Source organism: Glycine soja, chromosome 16, assembly GCF_004193775.1.
Source record: "Glycine soja cultivar W05 chromosome 16, ASM419377v2, whole genome shotgun sequence".
In the NCBI taxonomy this organism is placed as follows: domain Eukaryota; kingdom Viridiplantae; phylum Streptophyta; class Magnoliopsida; order Fabales; family Fabaceae; genus Glycine; species Glycine soja.
This window is the reverse complement of record NC_041017.1, coordinates 29137689-29165606: the sequence shown is the minus strand read 5'-3', so window position 1 is coordinate 29165606 and position 27918 is coordinate 29137689. Positions and strand designations below refer to the sequence as shown.

The 27918-nt window shown below is 33.1% G+C and overlaps 1 long non-coding RNA gene across 3 annotated transcripts; it reads left to right on the top strand.

The window, feature by feature from the left end:
• The first annotated feature begins 1191 nt into the window (after positions 1–1191).
• Positions 1192–26808, top strand: LOC114390310. Of its 3 annotated transcripts, XR_003661873.1 has the most exons (4): positions 1192–1651; positions 3369–3423; positions 3962–4129; positions 26769–26808. It is a non-coding gene; the product is annotated as an uncharacterized LOC114390310 (long non-coding RNA). The 3 variants fall into 3 exon arrangements; XR_003661872.1 differs by lacking the exon at positions 26769–26808 and having other exon boundaries at positions 1197–1651; positions 3962–4273; XR_003661871.1 differs by lacking the exons at positions 3962–4129; positions 26769–26808 and having other exon boundaries at positions 1199–1651; positions 3369–3623.
• Positions 26809–27918: the final 1110 nt, after the last annotated feature.

Genomic DNA, 27918 nt, shown 5'->3' with positions numbered 1-27918 from the left:
TTCATTGAAAAAGTGATAGCGACTATTGGTGACCAAAAAAGTTGTTGGGAAAGGATAAATGATTCTTGGAATAAGTGCAACGACTAGAAAGATCATCCGAGGATAATAAGTCTCTAATGGGGATGATTTTCATTATTTCTCTATGAAGAATAATCTGTATTCTGACATCATATAATAGTGATTTATAGTAGCATTGAGTGTCTTAGATGACCACATCTCATCTTTATTTATAATGTAGAAATTAGAATCAGTATTGATTACATACCAATCAATTATTGATTAATAGGATATAGAATATTCTCATAATAAATATAACATTAGGAATAATATTAAACATAATCTCACGCCTCACAAGTTTGAAATTCTAATAACAAATAACAACATATACACACACCGACATAATCAAAGAAGCAACAAGAAATATGTGAAGGCTATTACTTCCTTTGTTTCAAATTATATGACATTTAAGTTTTTGACACAAATATTAAGGATTACAATTAATTTGTTAAATTTTAAAAGAAAATATTTAATAACATCATAATATACATTTTATCTATCTAATTTAATGACTCATTTACTCTTTCAATATACTATTCCTAGTAAGTACTCCCTCACTTCTCTTTCATAGTAAAAAAAAACACAAGTTTTTTATTCTCTTTTATAAGCAAATTTTGACTATTTTTGTTTTATTTAATGAAACCCTTCATTTAATAGGGGATTTATATTTAATATCAAGTTTAAATGAAGAAATACTTAGAAAAAATGTTTGTTTTTTAATTGAAAATAGTACATTTAATAAAATTAACTAATTTTCTTAATAAATTTAAAATCATTTTTTTTGCTTATGAAAGAAAACGGATGAAATATTGATTAAGAGTAATATTGAAAAAAAATATTTAATGCACTATTATTTTGTAAAACAACATATATTTTAAAATAATTTTTTCTCAAAAAAATATAATCCGAAATGGAGATAATATATTAGATTAACAAATTTTCCTTTTTGTTACTATGTTAGGTTATTGGTTTGCAAGACTTTTTATATTTAATTAGCCTCTTATCTTACTTTTCTATTTTTACAATATATAATAATTCCCGATTTTATTTATTAAAACAAAAAAACCAAGTCAGCACAACACAACAACATACCAACAGCGAGCGAAACGCGGTAGGGTTGTATAAAACGGCACACCATACACCTCTTGTCTTGGACTTCAAATTCAATTGATCCGTTTCCCAACCCAAAGAAAGAGAGAGAATGTGGTGGTGGCGGCGGCGGCGTAGATCTTGAGAACATCTCCTTCTTCCGATTTCATTTTCACCCAAAAGCTTCTCGCTTTCAACATCACCCTCACCAAAACCCCTCTTCAACGAGCCCTACTCTTCTTCTTTCTCCATCCCAATCGAATGGCCGAGGGTGCACGAACCGCGCATGCACCCGCCCCGCACCCGATCCAACCCAAACCCGACGATAAAACCCCGAATCCGGTGAAGGAGACTCCGCCGCCGCCGGAGAAACCGGAGCCCGGCGATTGCTGCGGCAGCGGATGCGTCCGGGACGTTTACTACGACGAACTCGAAGATACAATAAGCTATACAAACAAGACGATCCCAGCCCCAAAGCTTCTTCATAGTCTTCATCATCGCATGGGTTAGCATTATTAATGTATTTATATTATTATATTATATCTTCTGAATCTTGAAAAGCTTTCCATATTTCTCGATTTCGTGAATTGTCCTTTTATTTTTATCAAAAAGGAACGAAGTGTTACATGCCGAATTGCAAATGTAGAAACTGATTTTTTTTTTAAATATCAGGGATAAAATGTACGATTTATATAATCCCGAAGATTAATTCGGATATTTATATAGAAACTGATTTTTTTTTTTTTAAATTTGGCATCATGTTCTTTCTTTGTTATGCTTTCATATGATGGGAATTTGATTCAAACTTCAAACATTGCTCTTTTTTTTAAAAAAAAATTAAAGTAATTTTTGTATTTAACAATTAGCATAAATATATTAAATTGAAATTAAAGTAAATAATAATATGGAAGAGTACGATACACTGGGGAGTCAATTAAGAAGGTTTGATAAATTTCTTTTCTAAAAGAAAAATTATTGAATCGTTTAATGTAACAAGAATTATAAATTATTATAGAAATGTTTGAAATATTATAACATTGCTAATGCTTATTTGAGATGTCATTGGCATTTTATTTTAGCATTACTTCTCTTGCTCAATACTTATGGGTAAATGGAATAACATGTTAATGCTTATATAAATATTTGGGAGTTTTAGTTCCCGGGAGCTTGTGTAGTTCTTGGGGTTCGGGAACTCCTACAATTCTCTTATCTACAAAATTATTGAATACGTAGATTGACTTATTAGATTATGCCCAAACTCTGTTTAGTTCAATGGGTGTCTTCAAAGATTCTATGAAGAATTTGTTCATTCTTGAGGATTATCATAGTTTTTTGGATTTGGAAACTCTTACTATTCTCTTCCTCTTGAATATCTAAATATGATGCAAAAATATATTCAATTCACTAGACATCCCTATTTTATATGAAAGATTTAACCGAGTATCTTTAACGGAGTTTCTGCCCAATATTTTTATATACCGTTTCACATTGCAATTTCACAACTTCCATTTGGGAATTTCAATGTTGGCATCATGCTCTTTCTTTTTTATGCTTTCATATGGGAATTTGGTTCCAACTTTAACTTATATGGTTGAAATTAAGATAAATAGTAAAATATAAAAAGGTAGGATACATGGTGGAGTCAGTTAAGAAGCTTTGATAAATTTATTTTCTAAAAGAAAAATTATTTAGTTGTTTGATGTAAGAAGAATTATACATTTTAATAGAAATATGTAAAATATTATAAATTTTTAAAATTATACCTCACCTCACGTGAGTTGTTCCATTTGAGATGCCATGTAGGTGACAAAATGGGTTATCAGCCCAATGTGAGCTGAGCTGGTGTGGGTTGCAGGCCATAATGAGTTGGGCCAAAAAAGTTCGAGTTTAGTTTGAGACTACCAAATGAAGTTCAAGTCTAAGTTTGGTTTTGTGGGCTTTTAATGGATTTTTTGCAGGCTTAACCCGCATTAAGCCATGATTGAATCAAACTAAAATGTGCATCTAGTTTGGACTAAAAAATATTGGGTGATGTTAGGTGCACCAGCATTATTGTTTGTGCATCCAACAATTTTAATTAATTCCAAAAATGCTTCTGTGTCTTCTTCCTTTTTAAGTTGCTTTCTCTGCTTTTTTCGTTTACGCGTGTATGGTTTTTGCTTTCTTTTCTCCCCTTCGTGTTGGTTTTTCATTGTTGAGAGCAGTTTGTTGCTTTGGTGTAGGTGAAAGTGTTATGGGTCGATGATTGTTGGGTTATTGTCGTCGTCAATACACCAGGTACGTTGTTACTGGGTGAGTGTGTTAAGTGATTCGTAAGGCAAATTTTAACATATAGATCAACTTGAATTATATGGATGAAGTTGATTCGTAAGTTGATAATAAACTAACGGATCATGTTGATTTGTATTGATTATAGATTTTGATTTTTTAAAAATTTCTTAAAATTTTATTTTTTTAATTATTAATATCTTTTTGTGTACATTTTTTTATAAAAATTATTTGTTTACATATGTATTTGAAATAATTGGTATGTAAATATAGGATTTTTGTTTGTTCATACATATGATTATAAATTGTAGTGTTTATAAAATTGTGAACACTAAAAGATTATGTAGAATTTTGTATGCAGTTAAAAGTTGTATGTTTGTCATGTGAAATTTTTTGATTTGTTGTTAAGATGAACGAAGATTAATGGATGTATGAGGCAAATTGACACAAAGGGTTTAGTTTTACAAATTAATTTTTGATATGGGTTCCTTTCCAAACAATTTATGGAGGGATCTCTTTTTACACATGCATGCACGTATATTGTCAGCATGCATGGCGATATAGGGTTTGGGACGACACATGGTTGGGTTCTGCCAGGCTGTTGGCAAAAATAGTGGCGTAGGGTATGGGGAGAGTAGGCTAGATGCAGGCATGCAGGTTAGGGAGCAACAACTTTTGACCCAAAGGTTATTGCCATTAGGAGTGGCAAAATAAGGTAAGTTTGGTATTTGGTTCCCCTTATAAAAACGCTATCCTGAACGAACGAATGAACACATTCATCTCTTCATTCTTGTTGTTACGCATGTGGTGACAAAAAGTTTTTGTGTGTGATGTTGTGTTATTTAGTCCATATTTGGTTGACTCAAACTTGGTAACTTATTTTTTGTATTCCATTTAATCAGTTGTTTCTTTTGTTGATAATTAAATTATTTATTTTAGGTATTATAAAATTAAATTATTTATTTTAGGTATTATAAAATTTGTATGTTATATTTGTTTTAGGTATTGTAAGTTATTATTCAAATATATGATATGTTAGTTTGTATTAATTTAATATATATATATATATTATTTAATTTTATTTTTGCATATTAATTTATGTTATTCAAATATATATTGTGTTATTTATTTAAATTTATCTTTTCATGTATTTTAATTGATGTGTATAAAATATTTTATTTAATTTAATTTTGTTATTTGAATAATATATTTTGATATTCAAATATATATATATATATATATATATATATATATATATTTTGTTATTTATTTAAATTTGTGTTTGTATATATTTTAAATTATTTATAGAATATATTTAAATTTTTTTATTGGTAGAATATATTTTGTTATTCGAATGTATATATTTTGGTATTTATTTAAAGTTATATTTGCATGTATTTTAATTTATTTGTAGAATATATTTAAATTTTGTTATTCATATATATATATATATATATTATTTGTTTAACATATTCTTTACATAATAATTTTTGTTACATAATTTATTTTGTATATATATATATTTAATTAAATTTTTATAAATTTACTTAATTTTTTATTTTATATATAAATAATGTATAAATGTTTTTGTTAATTTATTGTATTATATTTTATTTTGTAGTATTAATGACATCTTTCTTATCATGTTCATCAAATATAAAAATTAAGTCTGGTCTAATTAATGGTGATATTTTATGAATACAAGATAAACATGTTTCAAAACATATTTGAGATGGAGAAGAAGATAGAAAATTACACATTAGACGAGCTCTTCTTAATTCTTAAGAACACCAGAGAAAGTTATTCCTCTATTTCGACAATCGAGTTTTTACTAGATAGATTGTGAAGATAGGATATTTAAAAATAAATGTGCCATTAATTAGTGTCTTTATAGAAAGATGAAGATCGAAAACATTTTACATGAGATGTAGAGAGTGCATTATTATTCTCTAAGATGTCTCTGTTTATTAGGTCTCCGTGTGGGTCACCATTAATTGCTCCAACAAACCTTAATTAGACGGTAATCTACAACAAGTCGTCATCATTAATTGCTCCAACATACCTTAATTAGACCGTAATCTACAACAAGTCGAAAGGTTTACCCGTGCATGAATCCTAAGATTCATTCATTAGAGGTGTTTTATTTGTTGAAAGAGGTAGTAGCAAAGTTTTCTAAGGTATCTGCAACTACGGGACTCGAGAGAGTACACCATGTATGTATGGAGACCTGCCTTGCTTGCTTATTTATAGAGAGATATGCAGGGTCAGCAATTATAAAACTAAAATTGATCGGATGTATGTGCATCTTAATACAAATGTGGAACCAGGCTAGGTTGCAGGCGTTGTAGGTTGCGTCGAGAATAGAAGAACTGCAGCTTGCAGGTATTCGTCAATTTGATTGGCGATTTGGTTGCAGTGGAAATCGCTAGCTTGAGTAGCGATTTGAGCTCCATAAATCCCCCTTCCCCGTAAACGAAAACCCACTTAAATGCAAGAAAGAAAAAACTGATGTTGGAGTGAAGCTTTGCAAGGAGGAGATCGTGTTCTTCCACTTCTAATTTTTAAAGTTGGTAAGTTTGTTTCATTTTTTATTTTATTTGTTTAATTGTTTGTATTCTAATAATTAAATTAGTTATTTTAGATATTATAAAATTTGTACAGTTTTAGATATAGTAAATTAGTAGTGTATTGGTTTTTTTTATCTTATCTTAGTTTTAGTTTTAAATGGTAAATTAGGTTTACTTTGATAATTTAAGTTTTGTACGGTAGATTTATTTTTAATTATAGTTTTAAATGATATTAGTTTTAGTTTGAAACGATATTAGTTTTAGTTTTAATTTTAAATGATATTAGTTTTGTAAGTTAGGTTTACTTTTAGTTAAATATATTTAAATTTTTTATGGTAGGTTAGTTATATGATATATTGTATTAATTTTGTATATATATATATATTGTATTAATTTTTGTTCATAAATATATATTATATTATTTATTTAAATTTATGTTTACTAAGTTTTTATTTTAAATGATAAATTAGGTTTAGTTTAATAATTTAAGTTAAAAATATTTGAATTTTCTATGTTGGTTAGTTATATTATATCTTATATTAATTTTGTATATATATGTTATTAATTATTTGCCGCAAATATATATATATATATATATATATATATATATATATATATATATTATGTTATTTATTTAAATTTGTATTTGCATGAAATTGAATTTATTTATTGAATATATATAAATAATGTTTTATATATTTAAATAATTTTTTATATTTAAATTATGTTATATATTTAAATTTTGTAATTGGTGGATATCTAAAATAGTTTTAGTTTATAGGTAGTGTAAGTTATTATTTAAAAATATTTAAATAATATGTGTTATTTAAATTTTATATGATATCTTAGTCTGTAGTAATTTTATATATAGTTTTAATTTTTGGGTAGAAATATATATATTATGTTATTTAATTAAATTTATGTTTGCGTGTAATTTAATTTGTTTATAAAATATATTTAAATTTTGTTATTTGTATAATATATTTTGTTATTTAAATATATATTTTTTGTTATTTATTCAAATTTTAATTGTATGGTATATATATTTAATTAATTTTTTTTGTAAATGTAGTTAATTTTTTTTCTTTACAAGTAGTGTATAAATTATTTTGTAAATTTATTTTATTATATTTTATTTTACAGTATCAATGACATCTATGTTCATCAAATATTAAAATTAAGTCTGACTCAATCGTTGGTGACGTATTATGAATGCAAACTAAGCATGTTTCAGATCATGGTTGGAATGAGAAAGAAGATCGAAAATTACACATCAGACGAGTTGTCTTCACGTATCAAGGGGGAGAACAAATATCACAGGAAATTATTCATCTACTTCGGCAATGTGGTTTTTATTGGATAATAAAGATGAACTACCTAAAAATAAATGCGTGATTAATTACTGCTTTGATTGAAAGATGGAGGCCCAAAACACATACGCTTTACATGAGATGCGGAGAGTGTATGATTACTCTTTAAGATGTCTCTGTATTATTAGGTCTATGTGTTGATGGGGCACCATTAATTGGTCAAACTAATCTTGATTGGGCTGAATTATGTGAAGAATTGTTGAGAGTCAGACCACAGGAAGGTGAACTTCAAGGCAATGTGGTTAAATTAAGTTGACTGACTCATCATTTTTCACAAATAATTAATCATGACGGTAACGTAGAACAACTATAAAAGTTTACCCGTGCATGAATTCTTAGATTCATAGGAGGTGTTCTATTTGTTGACAAAAGCAGCAACAAAGTTTTCTTAAGGTACATACAATTTTTACGTGACTTTGAACAGTGCAGCACGTATGTATGGGGACATGTCGTGCTTGCTTTTTTATATAGAGAGATGTACACCGTCACCGATTACAAACTTAAATCAATCGGAGGTATGTGCATCTTAATCCAAATGTGGACATGAGAACGATGCACGACTTTGGCTCCGAAGAGGATTCCTCCCGTAATAGAAAATAAACCACTTGGACACAGGTTAGTTGTTTAAAAAATAAAATTTCATTTGAAAATAATTAATAATATAACGCGTCGCCACGGGTGATTTCATATTTTTTTATAAGTGGTTGCGACGTGGAAATCAACATATTAGCAATGATGATCTGATAGTTTTTCGTCGCAAATTGGATATCATGAAACGATATGAGGTAAGAAGATCGTAATGTATTTAATAAATAAAATGTCATGTTTAAGTGAAAATTAACAATTGTATTATTGTATGCAATTTTTGTGGGAGCCTTACACAACCACTGTTATGTCAGCGTTGCCTCCAATTTGTTTGGTTGGTAGTGTATAATGGTGCGTGGTGGTGTCACTCATTTGTTTCCATGTTGTTGAGTGACATCAACCCGATAGAGTGTTGCGACAATTTGGAATGCAACAACCTATTCCCCAGTGTCTTTCGCAACCACTGAATATCTATTGGCTTAATGTTGAAAGGCAAACAAGATGAAAATTGGTTCCTGCTGTTGGCCTCAATGATCAGTCAATGAAACAATTGAGCTGAGTTTAGGGTCAATGTTTATCCTCGACAAGAGGACCTATTAAGTTTTAACTTAGACTACATAGTCTGATATAGGCGAAAAACGAAGATGTTTGTCGACCCAAAGAATACAAACATAGCTACATTAGTATTTATTTCTTTTTGACTATTTAACTTCAATTTATTTTTTAAAGCATGAACATTAATTTCCTGACCCTAATAATTATAGACTGAAGTTGCAGAGACATTATAGTATATGGTGTCACTATTATAAAGGAGGAACACATGAACAGTTGATGATCTCGTGTCTTATGTGAAGAAGATAATGATTTTAAACGAAAAGCAAGAGAGAATCACTGAGCTTATGGCACATGAACCAGCATGCGTCGATTCTTACCACAAGAGTTTCACATGCTTCAGTTAAGTGTTAAAATTCGGGGTTTTGACAGGCGAAGGGAGGCTGTTGAACCGCAAGAATTTTCCCAACAAATTGAGGAGCGTGATCATGGAATGTATTATAAGCCAGCAACATTTTCTTTGTATCCTTCACAGATGTATCAATATCGGTTCGAAGGTCATCACACTAATATGTATGCAAGCGAACATTCGTTCGGTGATGTTGCGAAAACATCCTCATTTTTTATGGCCGACTATGACCCCTTCACAGCAACATGATGTCCTAATGGCAACACCTAACGTCTCATTAGCTCCGCAATGGAATGTACCCGTAACAATACCTTATATGAGTGACTTATTAGGTGTTGATTTACGTGAGGAGTTTTCTGCTGAGATTGAGCAAGTAGAAGCGGGGAGACATCGCGAAAGAAGAAATCCTGATCGTCAAGCGCGAAGATGAGGTCGACCATGTGACACATTCTCACGTCATCACAGACATCATAATGAATGATTTTCATGTTTATATTTAAATTAGTTGTTATATGTTTGTCATTTGAATTTGACACTTAATTTGTTCAAATTTAAATATACATACAACAAATTTAAACAGAGACATGAAAATCATTCATTATGATATCCGTGATGACGTGAGGATATGTCACATGGTCGATCCCATCTTCGCGCTTGACGATCAGAATTTATTCTGCTGCGATGTCTCCCCGCTTCTACTTGCTCAACCTCAGCGAAAAACTCCTAACGCAAATCAACACCTAATAAGTCACCCATATCAGGTATTGTTCCGGATACATTCCATTGTGGAGCTAATGGGAAGTTAGGTGTTGCCATTGGGGCATCATGTTGTTGTGAAGGGATCATAGTCGGTCATGAAAAAATGAGGATGTGTTTTCGTAACACCACCGAATGAATGTTCGCTTGCAGACATATTAGTGTGATGACCTTCGAATGGATACTGATACATCTGTGAAGGATACTAAGAAAATGTTGGTGGCGTGTAATACATTTCATGGCCACGTTCCTCAATTTGTTGGGAAAATTCTTGCGCTTCAACAACCTCCATTCGTCTGTCAACACCCCGAGTTTCAACACTTGACTGAAGCATGTGAAACTCTTCTGGTGGAGATGCTAGACCATGTGCCACAAGCTTAGTGATTCTCTCTTGCTCTTCAGATAAAATCATTATCTTCTCTACATAAGGCACGAGATCATCAACTGTTCATGTGTTCCTCTCTTGTGGTGACACTATATACCTTGTGGTGACACCATATACTGTAATGTCTCCGCAACTTCAGCCTGCAGTTATTAGGGTCAGGAAATTAATGCACATGCTTTAAAAAATAAATTGAAGTTAAATATTTAAAAAGATATAAATACCAATGTAGTTGTGTTTGCATTCTTTGGGTCGACAAACATCTTCGTTTTTCGCCTATATCAGACCATGTAGTCGGAGTTAAAACTCAATAGGTCATCCTGTCGAGGATAAACGTCGACCCTAAACTCAGCTCGATTGGTCCATTGACTGATCATTGGGGCCAACAGCTGAAACCAATTTTCATCTTGCTTGCCTTTTAGCGTTAGGCCATGGATATTCAGTGGTTGCGAAGGACATTCGAGAATAGGTTGTTGCATTCCAAATTGTCGCAGCATTCTATCGGGTTGGTGCCACTCAACAACATGGAAACAAATGAGTGACACCACCACGCACCACGCTACACTACCAACCAAACAAATTGGAGGCAACATTGACATAATAGTTGTTGTGTAAGGCTCCCACGGAAACTGTATACAATAACATAGTTGTTAATTTTCACTTAAACATGACATTTTATTTATTATTTAACGAATACATTACGATCTTACCTCATGTCGTTTCATGATATTCAATTTGTGACGAAAAACTATCAGATCATCATTGCCAATATGTTGATTTTCACGTCGCAGCCACCTACAAAAAATATGAAATCATCAGTGGCGACACGTTACATTATTAATTATTTTTAAAAGAAATTTTATTTTTTAAACAACTAACTTGTGTCCGAGTGGTTTATTTTCTATTACGGGAGTAGTTCTCTTTGGAGCCAAAGTCGTGCATTGTTCCCATGCCCACATTTGGATTAAGATGCACATACCTCTGATTGATTTAATTTTGTAATCGGTGGCGCTGCACATCTCTCTATGTGAAAAAGCAAGCACGACAGGTCCCCATGCATACGTGTTGCACTGTTCAAAGTCACGTAAAAGTTGCAGGTACCTTAGGGAAACTTTGCTGCTGCTTTTGTCAGCAAATAGGACACCTCCTATGAAATCTAAGGATTCATGCACGGGCAAACCTTTGTAGTTGTTCTACGTTACCGTCATGGTTATTTATTTGTGAAAAATGGTGAGCCATCCAACTTAATTTAACCACACTGCCTTGAAGTTCACCTTCCTGTGGTCTGACTCCCAACAATTCTTCACATAATTCAGCCCAATCAAGATTAGTTTGACCAATTAATGGTGTCCCATCAACACGCAGACCTAATAATACAGAGACATCTTGAAGAGTAATTGTATACTCTTCGCATCTCATCTCATGTGAAACGTATGTGTTTCGGGTCTCCATCTTTCAATCAAGACAGTCATTAATGATGCATTTATTTTTAGGTAGCCCATCTTCATTATCTAATAAAAACTACATTGTCGAAGTAGAGGAATATTTCCTCTGATATTTCTTCTTCTCCTAAGGACAGCTCGTCTTATGTGTAATTTTCGATTTTCTTCCCCATTCCAAACATGTTCTGAAACATGCTTAACTTGCATTCATAATACGTCACAATCGATCGAACCAAACTTAATTTTAATATTTGATGAACATGACGACGAAGATGCCATTGATACTACAAAATAAAATATAATACAATAAATTCACAAAATAATTTATACATTACTTGTAAAGAAAAAAAAATTAACTACATTTACAAAAAATTAATTAAATATATATACCACATAATTAAAATTTGAATAAATAACAAAAAATATATATTTAAATAACAAAATTTAAATATATTTTATAAATAAATTAAATTACACGCAAACATAAATTTAATTAAATAACATAATATATATATTTCTGGCCAAAAATTAAAACAAAATTACTACAAACTAAGGTGTCATATAAAATTTAAATAATTTTAAATAATAACTTACACTACTTATGAAGTAAAACTGTTTTAGACATCTGCCAATCACAAAATTTAAATATAAAAAATTATTTAAATATATAAAACATTATTTAAATATATTCAATTACATGCAAATACAAATTTAAATAAATAACATAATATATATTTGTGACAAATAATTAATAACATATATATACAAAATTAATATAAGGTATCATATAACTAACCTAGTATAGAAAATTCAAATATTTTTAACTAAACCTAACGTACAAAATTAATATCATTTAAAACTAAACCTAAACCTACCGTAAATAACTTAAATTATCAAACTAAACCTAATTTATCATTTAAAACTACAACTAAGTAAACATAATATATATATTTATGGACAAAAATTAATATAATATATATACAAAATTAATACAATGTATCATATAACTAACCTACCATAAAAAATTTAAATATATTTGACTAAAAGTAAGTCTAACGTACAAAACTAATATCATTTTAAATTAAAACTAATATCGTTTCAAACTAAAACTAAAACTAATATTATTTAAAACAATAACTAAAATTAAACCTATCGTACAAAACTTAAATTATCAAAGTAAACTTAATTTATCATTTAAAACTAAAACTAAGGTAAGATAGAAAACTAATACACTACTAATTTATTATACCTAAAACTTTACAAATTTTATAATATCTAAAATAACTAATTTAATTATCAGAATACAGACAATTAAACAAATAAAATAAAAAATGAAACAAACTTACCAACTTTGAAAACTAGAGTGGAAGAACACGTTCTCCTTCTTGCAAAGCTTCACTCCAACACCAACAGCTCTTTCTTACGTTTAAGTGCGTTTTCGTTTACGGGGAGGGGGATTTATGGAGCTCAAATCACTACTCAAGCTAGCGATTTTCCCTGCAACCAAATCGCCAGTGAAACTGGCGGGTACGTGCAAGCTACAGTTCTTCTTCTGTTCCCAGCGTAACCTGCAACCTAGCCTGGCTCCCCTAGCGCAACTCGCCAGTCAAATTGGCAAGCAAGTCCCATGCATGCTGAAATTGCCAGTGTCGCCATGCCAAAGTCGCTAATGGGGCTGGCAATTTGCATGCAGTTTACGTTAAAAACAACCCCATGCAGGAATAAGTTCCAAAACATTCTATAAGGGGAGGAGTCCTCTTTGGAGCCAAACTTTACATCGTTCTCATGCCCACATCTGTAATAAGATGCACATACATTTGATTGATTTAGTTTTATAATCGATGGTGCTACACATTTCTCTATATGAATAAGCAAGTACGGCAGGTCCCCATGCATATGTGTTGCACTCTCTCAAGTCACGTAAAAATTGCAGATACCTTAGGAAAACTTTGTTACTGCCGTTAACAAATAAGACACTTCCAATGAATCTTAGGATCCATACACGGGTAAACCTTTCTACTTGTTGTAGTAAACCTTTCTACTTGTTGTAGATTACCGTCATGATTATTTAATTGTGAAAAAATGGTGAGTCAATCAACTTAATTTAATCATATTACCTTGAAGTTCACCTTCTTGTGATCTGACTTCTAACAATTCTTCGCATAAATCAGCCCAATTAAGGTTTGTTGAACCAATTAATGATGACTCATTCACACGGAAACCCAGTCACGTGTCGTCCCAAGCCCTATATCGTCATGCATGCTGGCGATATACGTGCATGTATGTGTAAAAAGAGACCCACTTCGTAAATTGTTTGGAAATGGATCCATATCAAGAATTAGTTTATAAAACTAACCCCTTTGTGTCAATTTGTTGTAAAAAGTGACCCCCTCCGTAAGTAGTTTGGAAAGGGACCCATATGGAGAATTAGTTTGTAAAACTAATCCCTTTGGGTCAATTTGCCGATGTATGACAGTATAATGTTTGAATAGGTTAATATGAATGAACAACATGTTGATTGTTCGGATGCGTTCAATACTTTTCAGGTAATAATGTTTATTATTGTTATTAATTATTAATTTTATAAAATCAGTGTCCCTTAGAAGATTAAAATTGTTTGGGTTGCATTGTAAGTGCTTGATATTCGAGATGATGTTTTATAGTGGACTCGATCAGTTGCTCATGAAAACAGATTTGTGACGGTCATTATGAGATCTGACACAAACACTGATAATAAAGGAAGAACTTCATTTGTGTTAATTGGTTGTGAAAGGAGTGTTCAGGATAGGTCTAGGAATAAAGATTCTGTTAGAAGAGATGCTAGGAGTAGGAAATGTGAGTGTCCTTTCAAGCTTCATAGGAAATTAGTGCTTAGAGGGCAAGGGTTGGATGGTGAAGTTGTTGTGTGGGAGTCATAATCATGAATTGACCAAGTCATTAGTTGAACATCCATACGTTGGACGATTGACTAAGGATGAAAAGACAATTATTGTTAATATCACCAAGAAACATTTTACTAACGTTGAAAGAGTACAATGCCAATGGTTGTACAACAATCAGACAAATATACAATGCACGTGGTAAGATGTCATTATAGTATGGATAAGTCAAACACTTGTAAAATGAACATATTAAAAATATATTTAAAAATAGTCCAAATTAACTTATTAAAAACATATTAACTTCGTGCCAATGCATGTCAACGAAGTCGTCTTGATGTTGGTGGAGTTACTTGAAGTCTCCAAAGAAGAAACTAGAGCTAAGACAACACAGTGTGATGGGGCATACATATGCTTATCGTGGCTACGAGATATTTACCAGAACAGATGTGAGGTCAAACATTGGACTGTTGCAGCTCGTGCCTATCTCTTACATCTATTAGGTTGCACTCTTTTTGCTAACAAGAGTGCAACACATGTTTATGTTATTTTCTTAGACGTTTTACGAGACTTGAGTCAGAGTGGAAGTTATGCATGAGTAGTTGTTGCTCTAGTGCATATGTATGATCATTTGAATGATGCTTGTAAGAGCGACGATCGAAAGCTTGCTGGTTACATCATCTCGAATACAGCCACTCCCAAGAAATTGATGATATGTATCATTATCTCTAGCAGAAGTATCCCAAAAGCAAGTATTTTTTTTCCAAGAAATTAAAAATGGATTCTTCTGTTCTTTTCTCTCATCTCCTGTATACATATATAGGCTTTGCTTTTCTGTTAGGCTTCACCATTTGTTAGAGGTACGTATAGGTAGAGGACTGCGTAACCTTGCTTCTTGGCAACACGATAGATAATTAGAGAAAGAAGAGTGTAGTAACTACAACTTGCATCATGGCATCCAGGATTACCCAATCAACAGAAGGTTCGGTGCAATCTGCTGAATTGCCTTGTGATTGCAGTTTCGCTCAAACAGTTTTCACTGATATGTTATTTACTTATTAAGTTGCATATGATTTTTTTTTTATCTTTGTTATGGAAGTAATATTCTATCTAAAAATGTCTAACCACACTTCCTCAATTTTTATTACTACCTAGTTAATTTATGAGATGATAATGCTTTACTTTGGCAACGACTAATGTGATGGCTTGAGTTGACATTCTATCAACACCGTATACATTGAAAGAAGCTGGGTGGATGAACATGGTGTTGATGATTCTTTTTGCCGTCATTTGTTGTCGTACAGTCACCCACCCTTATGAGATACTACTTTGAAAGCAGAGAATGAATAACTAGCTACCCAGAGATATGAGAAGCTGCATTTGAAAAAAATGTGGTCGTATTATTGTTTTTGTGAGTTTATCTATATCTTTATTTAAATTAATTGAAAATTGTTGTACCATGCTTCCTAGAGAAGTGTTTATACAAGTACTTATTTGATTTTTCTTAAAAAGTTATCAAATATTTATATGTTTGAGAAGTCATTTTAGTAGTTTATAATTAGGTTTGATTTTTAACTTTTTAGTTTCTCAAATAATAAATTGATATTTTGTGACAATTTTAAAATATAAATTTTAATGACTAAAAATCAATTTTGAATATTTTAATTTTAATAGTTTATTGTTTTTAATCTTAATATGCTAGTTGTTCTCAGATTCTCACCTAAAATAATATTCACTTGTAAATCATATTATATATGTTATAAGTGAACACATAACCTCAAATTTCAATCATTCTCAAATATAATTGGGTGAGACAAATTAATAACTCATAAAAATAATCATTTCAGACGTATGCCTCCACACATGAACAGTTTTGTGTGTGTTTCTCATATATATTATCTATCATGTGAAACTTAATTAATATGTTTACCTTTATCTTCCATACGTGAAATTAACTTTCGTGCATAGATTTATTTTTCCCTAACTTGTTCTCTTAGCTCACAATAATATTTTGAGGCCCCCACTAAATTTTTAAATTTTACCTATACTTACATTTTAAAAATAATTTTATCTTCATAAGACTCTAATTCTTATAAAGTTACTTTTAAAATATCATTTACAAATAAAATACATATTAAATTTGTAACTTGAATTCCTTCAACACCCAAGTCTTTCAAATTTAATTCAAAATCTAAATCAAAGGAATTCCAATTTGACTCAAAGTTTCTTTGATGCTTCTAATTCAATTATTTATTTAGTTATCACTAGTCATAGCTCATTTGCAACAGTTTTAGATTTTAGATTTTACAGTGTGCATTAGTGAATAAATGTACCAATGTTTTTTTTAATAGCCCAGTACCAACGTGAAATGGGGAAGAACAATGCTCCCACATACAAATACAGGAGGCCCCTCCGATAATCCAAAGACTGTTCAGGCTAATTTGTCTGTCCCTCCTCATAGAAAACATGTCTTGATTGCAAATCATGTTCCTGTCCTTCATAATTCTTCTGACCTCAAAGAAACAGGGAACACTGAGTTTGGTGATCCTATAGAAGAGGGGTTTGTTCAGGTGAAAACAAAACACCAGAAAAAAGGTAAAAAAGTGCAACTCATAAAGACAACCCGTACTGAGGATATGCACGCTAATGTCCAAAGAGGAAGAAATCATAAAGCTATAACTAGGGTCAGGGAGGCTTCCTCCCGTTCGAATCCATGATCATTGCCTCTTGGAACATTAGAGGCTTTAATTTGCCTCTGAAGCATCATGCGATGCAGAGCTTCCTTCGCTGCAAGGAAGTTAATGTCATGGCTGTGTTGGAAACTAAGTTGAATAAGGTTTCAGTTGAGGAAATCATGAGAAGAAAGTTTGGTGACTGGCACTTCACCCATAACTTCGATTCTCATAATGCTAGCAGAATTCTTATCCTCTGGAAGCAGGATAAGATCCATTTTTCTGTTTTAGAGTCAAATGCCCAATTGATTCACTGTGCTATTGATTGTAAAACCACTGCTAAGCGCTTTCAGGTTTCATTCATCTACGGTCTTCACTCCATTGTGGCAAGATCTCTTTGGATAAATCTAAATAGTATCAATGCTAATATGAATTGCCTCTGGCTCCTCATTGGTGACTTCAACTCCATTTTGTCTCCCACCGATCGTTTCAATGGAGCTGAGCCCAATGCTTATGAGTTGCAAGATTTTGTTGATTGTTGTTCTGACCTGGGGCTGGGGAGCATCAACTCTCATGGCCCCTTGTACACATGGACTAATGGCAGGATGTGGAGCAAACTGGACAGAGCTTTATGTAATCAGTCCTGGTTCAATTCCTTTGGAAATTCTGCTTGTGAAGTTATGGAGTTTATTTCTATTTCAGACCATACTCCTCTAGTTGTCACCACTGAGTTGGTAGTGCCTAGAGGTAATTCTCCATTTAAATTCAACAATGCTATTGTGGATCATCCAAATTTCTCAAGAATTATTGCAGATGGCTGGAAGCAAAATATTCAAGGCTGGAAGCAAAACATCTCCAACCGAGTGGAGCTAGCTTAGGCTGAATATAACAGTGTGCTTAATTCTCTAAAGCAAAATCCTCAGGACCATTCCCTTCTTGCTCTGGCAAACTGCATTAGAGGGCAGACCATTATGCTTAGAAAAGCGGAGTCTATGAAGTTCGCTCAGCTCATCAAAAACAGATATCTCCTACAGGCTGATAAATGCTCCAAATTTTTTCATGCTTTAATCAAGCGCAATAGACACAGCCGGTTTATTGCTGTCATAAGGCTAGAGGATGTGCATAACACTTCCTCCCAAGATGAAATTGCCCTTGCTTTTGTGAATCACTTTAGGAATTTGTTTAGTACTCATGAGCTGACCCAAACTCCTTCCATTTCGATTTGCAACAGGGGTCCTAAGGTTCCCACCGATTGCTTTGCTGCCTTACTTTGTCCTACTTCTAAGCAAGAGGTTTGGAACGTTATTTTTGTGATGGATAACAATAAAGCTCCAGGGTCAGATGGTTTCAATGCTTTATTCTTCAAGAAGGCTTGGAATATCATTGGTGATGATATCTATCTTTGAGGCGGTTAATGAATTCTTTACAACTGGAAAAATTTTAAAGCTGATCAACCATGTTATTTTTGCGCTTATTCATAAGCATGATCAGGCCTCTCAGGTTAACCATTTTAGACCTATATCTTGCTATAATTTGTTATACAAGATTATGTCTAAAATTTTGGCCAACCGCATAGCCCCAGTGCTTGAGACTATTATTGGGGAAACTCAAACTGCCTTCATTAAGAACAGAAAGATGATGGACAACATCTTCTTAGTTCAAGAGATTTTGCGTAAATATGCACAGAAAAGATCCTCTCTGAGATGCCTCCTGAAAATTGACTTGCATAAAGCTTATGATTCCATTTCCTAGGAATTATTGGATAGGATGCTTAAGTCCATTGGCTTCCCAGCCCAGTTCTGTACTTGGATCATGGAATGTTTCTTCCACTTTCTTTAGTGTGGCAGTCAATGGATCCATTTATGGCCACTTCAAAGGGCAGCAGGGTCTTAGACAAGGGGATCCTCTCTCCCCTTATCTGTTTGTGCTTTGTTTGGAGTACTTTTTCAGAGATATGAGTAGCCTCAAGGATGATGTCAATTTTAAATTTCATCCCAACTGTGCAAGTATTCAATCTCATTTGGTTTTTGCAGATGATATTATGCATCTATCTAGAGGAGATATCCCTTCTGGATCAACTATGTTTGCCAAGCTTCAGCACTTCTGTAGGGTTTTAGGGCTTTCCATCAGCTTTGATAAATCTGCCATATACTCAGTCGGTATTAGGCCTCATGAGCTTTCTCATATTCAGCAGCTTACTGAATTTAGCTTGGGTGTTCCCCTTTTATCATCTAGATTAAATGTATGCCACTATGCTCCCTTGCTTTCCAAGATTACTGGCCTGATTCTGGGATGGAGTAGGAAGTTTTTATCTTATGCAGGTAAGCTAGAGTTGATCAGAGCAGTTGTTCAAGGAATTGTGAATTTTTGGATGGGGATTTTTCCTTTGCCTCAATCTATTCTGGATCGGATCAACGCTTCGTGCCGTAATTTTCTGTGGGGCAAAACTGATATTGGCAAAAACAAGCCCTTGGTTGCTTGGTCAGTAGTTTGTTCTCCGAAAAAAGAAGGGGGTTTAGGCCTTTTTAATCTCAAGGACTAGAACCTTGTGCTTCTTTCTCGTATTCTGTGGGACTTTCATTATAAGAAATATTCTCTATGGGTTCGGTGGGTTCGCCATTACTATTTCAGAGGGAGCAATGTGTGGAATTACAATACTTCTTCATCATATTCAGTTTTGATAAAGAAAATCATTCAAATAAGGGACTTTATTATCTCCAAAGAGCTAAGTACGGAAGAGGCCAAAAAGAGGATTCAATCTTGGAGCACCAATGAACAATTGCTTGTTGGCAAAGTCTATGAATACATTAGAGGTGTCAAGCCTACTGTTAGTTGGTGTTCTGTTATATGGAACCCAACAATCCCCCATAAGATGTCTTTCATTCTATGACTTGCTAAAAGGAATCGACTGCTTACTCTTGACAAAGTTGCTTTTTTTAACAAGGGTTCCCTCTGCCCTTTATGTTCAAATGAGGTCGAGTCAAATGCTCATTTGTTCTTTTCTTGGAGGAAATCTCTCAAAGTTTGGGCTCACATTCGTGATTTAGCTCCTTTTCGCAGGCGTTTCACTTCTTTGCAGTGCATTACTAACTATTTAATTAGGGGCAGATCCACATCAGGTGTTCAAGGATAATTTCGTTGTCTGGCTATAGCAATTACAGTCTACTACATCTGGTTGTCTAGGAACAAGCTAATTTTTGAAGATTATCAATTTTCTGTAATAGAGGTTATTAGCAAGATTACGTTTCTTATGTATAGACAAACACACATGTTGCATTTCTTTTAACATCTTAATATAGGTCTTCTTGTATTAGGGAGGCTTTTGATTTTCTCTAGCTACGGGGCATGCCCTGTTTATTGTTGTATCATTTTGGGTTTAATATAATTTACATTTTTCCCCAAAAAAGATTTCATGGATCTGAAACCTTGTACAGTATGCGTAATGTTTTATTTTGATTTGTACAGTATATGTTTGAACAATACTTTCTAGAAGTACAGCAGTCTAATATTTTAGTTGAATAGTATTGTAGCAGTAAGACCTGTGATGGATAAAGGGCAATAAGGCTAAGATGTATTGTTGAACTAAAGTATCAGGACATAATAAGCTAGTGGCTATAGAAATACCGTTCAAACTGTACATGTGAAAAAAAGAAAAAAAAAGTTTTTCTTTAAAAAAAATTTCAGATCCAAGAAATTTTGCTACATATTTACTTACGAAAATATTTCTATGGAACCAGATGAAGGAAAAGATATTAGAGAATGTTATAATCATGTCTAGACTTTTACGCTCTTTTTCCCGTATCTCTTTTCAATCCAATTCTTTCTCATTATCTTCTTCAAGAAATACAAACTTATTAAATGAACAAGAAAATCATACCCACGAGGTCGCCCCCAAACACAATCTCTTCAATGAGGAAGTCCGATTTGAGGATATCAATCAAAACATGAATGACTGGAACATTCAAGAAATCCCTCAAGATCAACTATACGTTCCTGAAACAATTAAAGATAAACACAACTTTGATTACATAATCAAAACAGTAGAGAATAATATTCCTCTAGGACAGGATATAGGGGAAGAATTTCATTTACTTTCAAAAAATTCAATTTATGAACATAGCCGTAAGTTTCAATATCTATACATTGGTTGTGTACAAGTAGCCATCAAGCCCTTAATTGACATGGGCATAGATGCAGCAATTTTAATGTGTCTAAGAGATATTACGCATAATAAATTTGAAGACTCCTTAATTGGAACGGTCGAAACCAGTTTAGGACAAGGTCCAGTATATTTTAATTGTTATCCAAATAAGACAGTGAGTTTAATGGACAGAAATATTCTTGACTCTCTGTTCTTAAATATGCACTTTCATGGCCTTGACATGAAAGAAGGATCAATCCCAACAGCTTTGATTTATAGGATCTAGTACAAGGTCATGAATACTTGTGCGTCTAGAGTCCTATTGCAACCACAAAAGGGAGAAACAACCTTATTTATCATTGATATAACAAAAGTCAATGTTTCTTTACCAAGAGTAATAAAATGGGATGAAGTAACTCTCCCTGAAAAAAGGGGTCATGGAGAAGGTCACACCGTCTGATCCCCGACCTGCTCCAATTATTGAAAAAATTAAACATGATAACTCCAGAAAGGTAGAAATAACCTTCAATAGAAGAAATTCATTTTCATCAAGGATAGAAGCCTCTAGGTCTGAATATGAATCGGCTAGAAGGTCTTTTTCAGTAAGAACTCGTTCAATCCCTGTAGGATTAACTAGATCTGAGTCACATAACCAGTTCCCTACGGTTAATCTCCAAGGTCTAGATACTACTTCTAGTATACCTAGAGCAACCTACAATCAAGAACAGGAGGATGACCAAAAGTCTATTTAATCCCCAACTTACTCTTCTATGGAACTTTATGATGTTATCTGACAACTTTAGCATTGATAAGGAACCACAATAGAGATGGTTTTTCCAAAATTTTAAGGGAACAAATAGACAACAGATCCAAGACAAGTTCTATGAATTTGTCGAAAGAGTAAAAATCAATATTCTTTTCTTTGATTGGTTCCATGCTTACACCATTATAGAAGATATAGATTACCCATGGAAACAAGATATCATAGGTGATCCAACAACAAATGTCATAACAAACTGGCAATTGAAAGACGACGAGTTAATCCAAGCAGATTTACCCCCTGCAACTCAGTATCAACTTCCCAATATCAAAGATAGTAGTAATAAACCTGTCATGGCAATTCCATTCAAAATGAAAGACATCAATGAGGAAGTAACCTATAGGGATATTAGGAGCCTAATGGAACAGGCTAACTATACAAACAAGTACTTACAAGTCCTAGGAGAAACTCTCAAGACAAAAATTTCTAAACAAAAAACAATTGAAGAAGCTTCAACAAGTATTCCCATTGAAAAACCATTATTCAAACCTTTCAAAATTAGCGACAAAGCTAAAAAAAAAATAAGAGAGCTTAGGAAAAACAAATCACTAATTGAAGGAGTAGGAGACAATAATAGTGAAATACTACACAAAATTAGTAGTTTACTTAAGGTCATCCCAGAAACTCCCCAAACCTCAGATAATACATCAAAAACAGTAACAAGAAGTTCATCAAGATTAGTCAATGTTATTAATGAGGATAGTGATCAAAATTCTAATAATACAACTGAAACAGAAAATTCAAAGAAGGCCATCTAAATTATACTATCAACGTCCAACTGCCCCTGACCTTCAACTTGAAGAAAGAGGAGAAAATAATTTCAAGAGTTTTTCTGCAAATAACATCTATGAGTCGAATATAGATGCTCAAACATAATACAATATCATGAATACACTCCAACATATGACAATGGTAGCCACAGTTTACCAAACCTCCCATGAATGTTCGGAAGAAACCATTATAGACATTTTAGTGACAGGATTTTTCGGACAACTAAAAGGTTGGTGGGATAATTATCTTACTAACGAAGAAAAGTGAAAAATTTACAGCGCACTCAAGACTAATCTCAATGGTAAAGTCATTACTAATGACGATGATAAAGAGATTCCTGACGTTGTTAACACCTTAATCTTTACAATAGCACAACATTTTATTGGAGACCCATCTTTATAGAAAAATAGGTCTACAGAATTATTATCAAATCTTAAGTGTAAAACCTTAGCAAATTTTACATGGTACAAGGATACTTTCTTGACTAGGGTCTATACCAGAAAAGATAGTCAACAACCTTTCTGGAAAGAAAAATTTCTAGCCAGTCTTCCAAGATCTTTAGGAAGGGGGGTTGAATTAAGATAACAAGAACTATTCCCCAATTAAAATTTCGCTCTCTCTTTTTAGATTAACATTACACCCTTAACATGAATTACTCAAAAGACAATTCAGAATAAAATTCTTTAAAGCAAAAGATAAATGACAATAAATAAAAGAGGTTTAAGGGAAGAGAGAAATGCAAACTGATTTATATTAGTTCGGCCACTTCCCGTGCCTACGTCCAGTCCTCAAGCAACCTACTTGAGATTTTCCACTCTCTTATAAAATCCTTTTACAAGTTCTGAACACACAAGGACAATCCTTTCTTTGTGTTCAGAATTCTTTTACAACAAGAGACCCTCGGTCTCTTAATGCCTTTTCAGAAGTAAGAAGAAGAGGAGAAGAAATCTCTCTTGAAAGAGATAGATTGTAAAATGAAGATCAATCACAATTCCTTATTGAATATGCAAGTGTTTGACCAAGGAATCTTTGAGAGGATAAGACATTTCAATTCAGAAAAACTCTCTTAATCTTTTGAGAGGATAAAACTTTTTGGGCAATGTAAACTCTATCACAATTCGTGTTTCCAAGTCACATATAAATAGCCCTTTGATGGCCATTCATAAACCATTTGAATAGATGTGACTCTTGGAAGTTATTTTCTGAAAACCTTTTATGGTAATCGATTACAGGATTTGTGTAATTGATTACAGCTTTTATAATTTGAATTAGAACGCTTATTAAGTGTTGGTAATCGATTACCAATATGGTGTAATCGATTACACAATCTAAAATTTGAATTCAAATATTTAGTAGTTGTTGTAAATCATTTTTGGCCACTGGTAATCGATTACATCCTTTGGTAATCGATTATCAGAGAGTAAATCTCTTGAAAAACAATTTTTAACATGCATTACTTGGCCAAACCTTTTGTTATATCAATTAGGAATTCCCTTCCTAAAATACTAGTGATCATCTTAATGTTGTGGCTTGTATTCTTGAATCATTGTCTTGAATTTAAACTTGAAAAAGCCCATTTGCATCATTTGCATCAAATCATCATGATCATCATCAAAACACCAAAGTCATTTGCTTATTCAATCTCCCCCTTTTTTATGATGACAATATAAGTCCTGAAATCAAGATACAAGCAAACAATGTATATGTATAAGATTGGCGCTCACTCCCCCTATGTTTTGGAATTGATGATCACTTGATTTCTAAGCTTTTTCTAAGCCTTTCTACACCCTATTAAGCCTTTCTACACCCCATTTTTCTCCCCCTTTGGCAACATCAAAAAGCCAAAGTACTTGGGAATCAAAACAGATATAATAATGAAGTGAAAACAGATCAATTACAAAGTATAAGTCATAACCAACCAAAATCATAAATAAGACATAACCAAACCAGAATCCAAACAGTTCAAAATTCAAAAACACATAGTATCAAAGCATAAAAGTCTGAAATCCAAATACTACAAGATAAATAAAGTACTGAAAATAATAATCTAAGTAGCATAGCCAAAATACACGGCTTATAAGAGACATAGAATTAGAAACTAAATTCTAAGAAGGTGGAGGTGGTGGTGGAAGATCGAAACTCTAACGAATGTAACACACATCCTCTTCAAGCTGTGTGAGACGAATATCCATTCCGGCAAAACGTGTATCCAGTGAGTCGAAACGTTCACCAACATAAGAACGAAGACCCCGTAATTCGGAAAGAACTTTAGTCATGAGTGCTGAATCATCTCGTTGTGGAGGAGGTGAAGGAGTACGCTCATCTTGAGGAGGGAGTGCGTCTTTCTTCAGCCATTGACCATTCCGATCCTTACGGCATCCAAAGGAAGTCATTGCACCAGCACCAATTGCAAAGGAACGCTTGACTTGAACAAATGGTTCATCATCAAGCGGAATTTGAAAATGATGCAGAAACAAAGTTATCAATTGAGGGTAAGGGAGAGGTGCATTGGCCCGTAATGCCTTAAGCATTCGGTACCGAACCAAGTGAGCCCAGTCGATCTGACGACCGGTAAGGAAAGCCCACATCAGAATCAAATCCTCCTCAGAGGCTTGGGCCAAATTTGAAGACCGGGGAAGCAAAATTCTAACAATTATATAGTGCATGATGCGATTATCAAATGTTAATGACCCGGCCAGCAATCTACCGATCATTTCTGTCTGGTCATTGCAGACCATACGGCGAGCATCATGACTAGAATAATCAAATTTCCAGTCATCAACAATGGTGTCCTCAAAAGGTGCACCTTGACTGGGTAAATGAGTTAAAGAAAAGAACAATGACTGATCAATGATCATAGGAATACCATGCATCTCAGAAGAAATAATGTCATCCTGAATTTTTAAATAGCAGTAGAAGACCTTTACATGTTCAGGATAATGTGGCAATTTTAAGGACATGAAATCAACCAGGCCAGAATTTTGAAACGCTTGATAGCAATCAAACGTTTCATCATTAAAGAAATCTACGTCTAGGTACTTAGGGTCTAAGATGATCCTAGAAGAAAATTGAGAAAGGTACCGTAGACGCTGATCATCGGATGAAAACAACGTGGATGATCTTGGAGATGACAAAGAGGGATGAATAGGTGCTATGGGTGCTTCGGATGGTTCGTGGCGGCGATGGGCAGCAGCAGTGGCGGTGGAGGATGATCCCTTTCTCTCCTTCAATGGTTCTGCCATTTGATGAAGTTTTAGTGAATTTCAATCGGTGGAAGTGAAAGAGGAGTGAAAAAGAGGAAGATTGGGCTTTACGGGACGTATTTTGGTGAAGATTTGAGGAAGATATGAAGGTTTGAAGATTTAGGGATGAAGGAGGCACGAGGAGAAGCTTTGGCTACGCAGCAACACTGGTTTCGTAGGTATTTATAGACGAGGACGAGTTGTAATCGATTACAATGATTGGTAATCGATTACAGGAGTAATAAGCCTTCTGGTAATCGATTACAGGATGTTGTAATCGATTACAGGCTACCTGTTCTTGTGTAATCGATTACACTGAGTAGTAATCGATTACCAGAGCACAAACTAGGCTAGTTCCTCTAAAATAACCTATGTTTATGCTAAATACATCTAACACTATCAATCATCATCACTAATATATATTTAATTCATTCACTGACATGGTACCACATTGCATATAGGTTTGAGTCTTAGCATAACTGTCTCATGCGTTTGCTAATTGTTTATTATGAAATTGATGTGTTATTATGTCTTGATCAGAGTGTGTGATTCTTGTGTAATGTGATTGATGATTGAAAAGTGAACTTTGAATGACAAAGTGGTGGAATTACATGAATTACGTGTAACTAAGTTTTATTTGGTTTTTATGATATGTATATCTAGTTGTTTTGTTTCTCTATTAGTTAGGAATGTGATAACTCACTCCCCGTGTGTTGTTTGTGTTTGGATCCTGTGATGATCTTGAAATTTGTGTTCGGAGGAGCAGATGACTAGGTGAATTGCTTTAAGGAACCATGTGCTGAAGGATGTCGGGACACAACGCTCTGATAGGATGTTACATTGGGGTATAGGGTTTTATAGACGGCCTTGTTGGAGCCGAAGTGAATTTATTATTTATTTAGAAAAGTTTTATGATGATGTTAGAAAGGTGAATGTGAGCCTGCTACCCTCTTGAAAGGCTTGTATTTAATTATATTTTAAAAACTTGAATTAAGTTTAATTTTTTTTAATTATTTCTTTTATTATTAGTACATATATGTGTGGGGTAGAGGGTGTCACAAACTCTACTAGTTCTACTACTTTATTGCCCAATTTTTTCTGAGCTATACCTAAAACAATGTCTCTAAAGTCCCACTGTTTGTTTTCTTTAACAAATTTACATGTCTATGATGGTTCCAAAAAATCCATGGGCACTTGCACCTATAACTTGTTGATTAAGTCAAGTCTGCAACCTCAGGCAAATATAAAATGAAAACATAGCAGATTAGTAAAATGAGGCTTACTATATAGAAGAAGATTGAATATCTTGTCCAAAAAGAAGCATGAGCTCTCACAAATGATGTTTCATGTGTAAGCCGGAATCTTGAAGGATTTGCAGGCATAGTAAATTCCCAATATTGGAAAAAATTTGTCTGCCACACCGACAGGAATGCGTATTCTAACAATGTAACTCTGCCTAAAAGTCAGAAGCAGTGAAAGGAAACCAAGAACCATCAACTCTGCAAAAACAAAATTAACAACATAAAACGTGCAAGAAATAATTAATATAACTATTATTTATTATTATTATTATTATTGACATACATTACAATAAAAAATAAATTTTAGTCAAGAAGAAGAGTCGAACTGATTTGGCTCCACCAGATAAGCATGAGTTCATAACAACTAATGACTTTAATGAAGAACCCCTACCAGCTTTGACCTTTTCCAAAGCCTCAAGCAAAGCCTTCTTGTGTTTTTCCCTTAGCCACTGATAAAAAATTAATCAGGTCAGCAAACAAGAAAATCGCAACACTGATCACGCAATCAAAACAACCCCGCAACTTCTATGATTTCAAAAATTATGGCACAATGTCAACAAATACAAGAGTTCAAGTTAAGAAAACTACTAGGGAATATGAGGGCAAGAGTTCCTT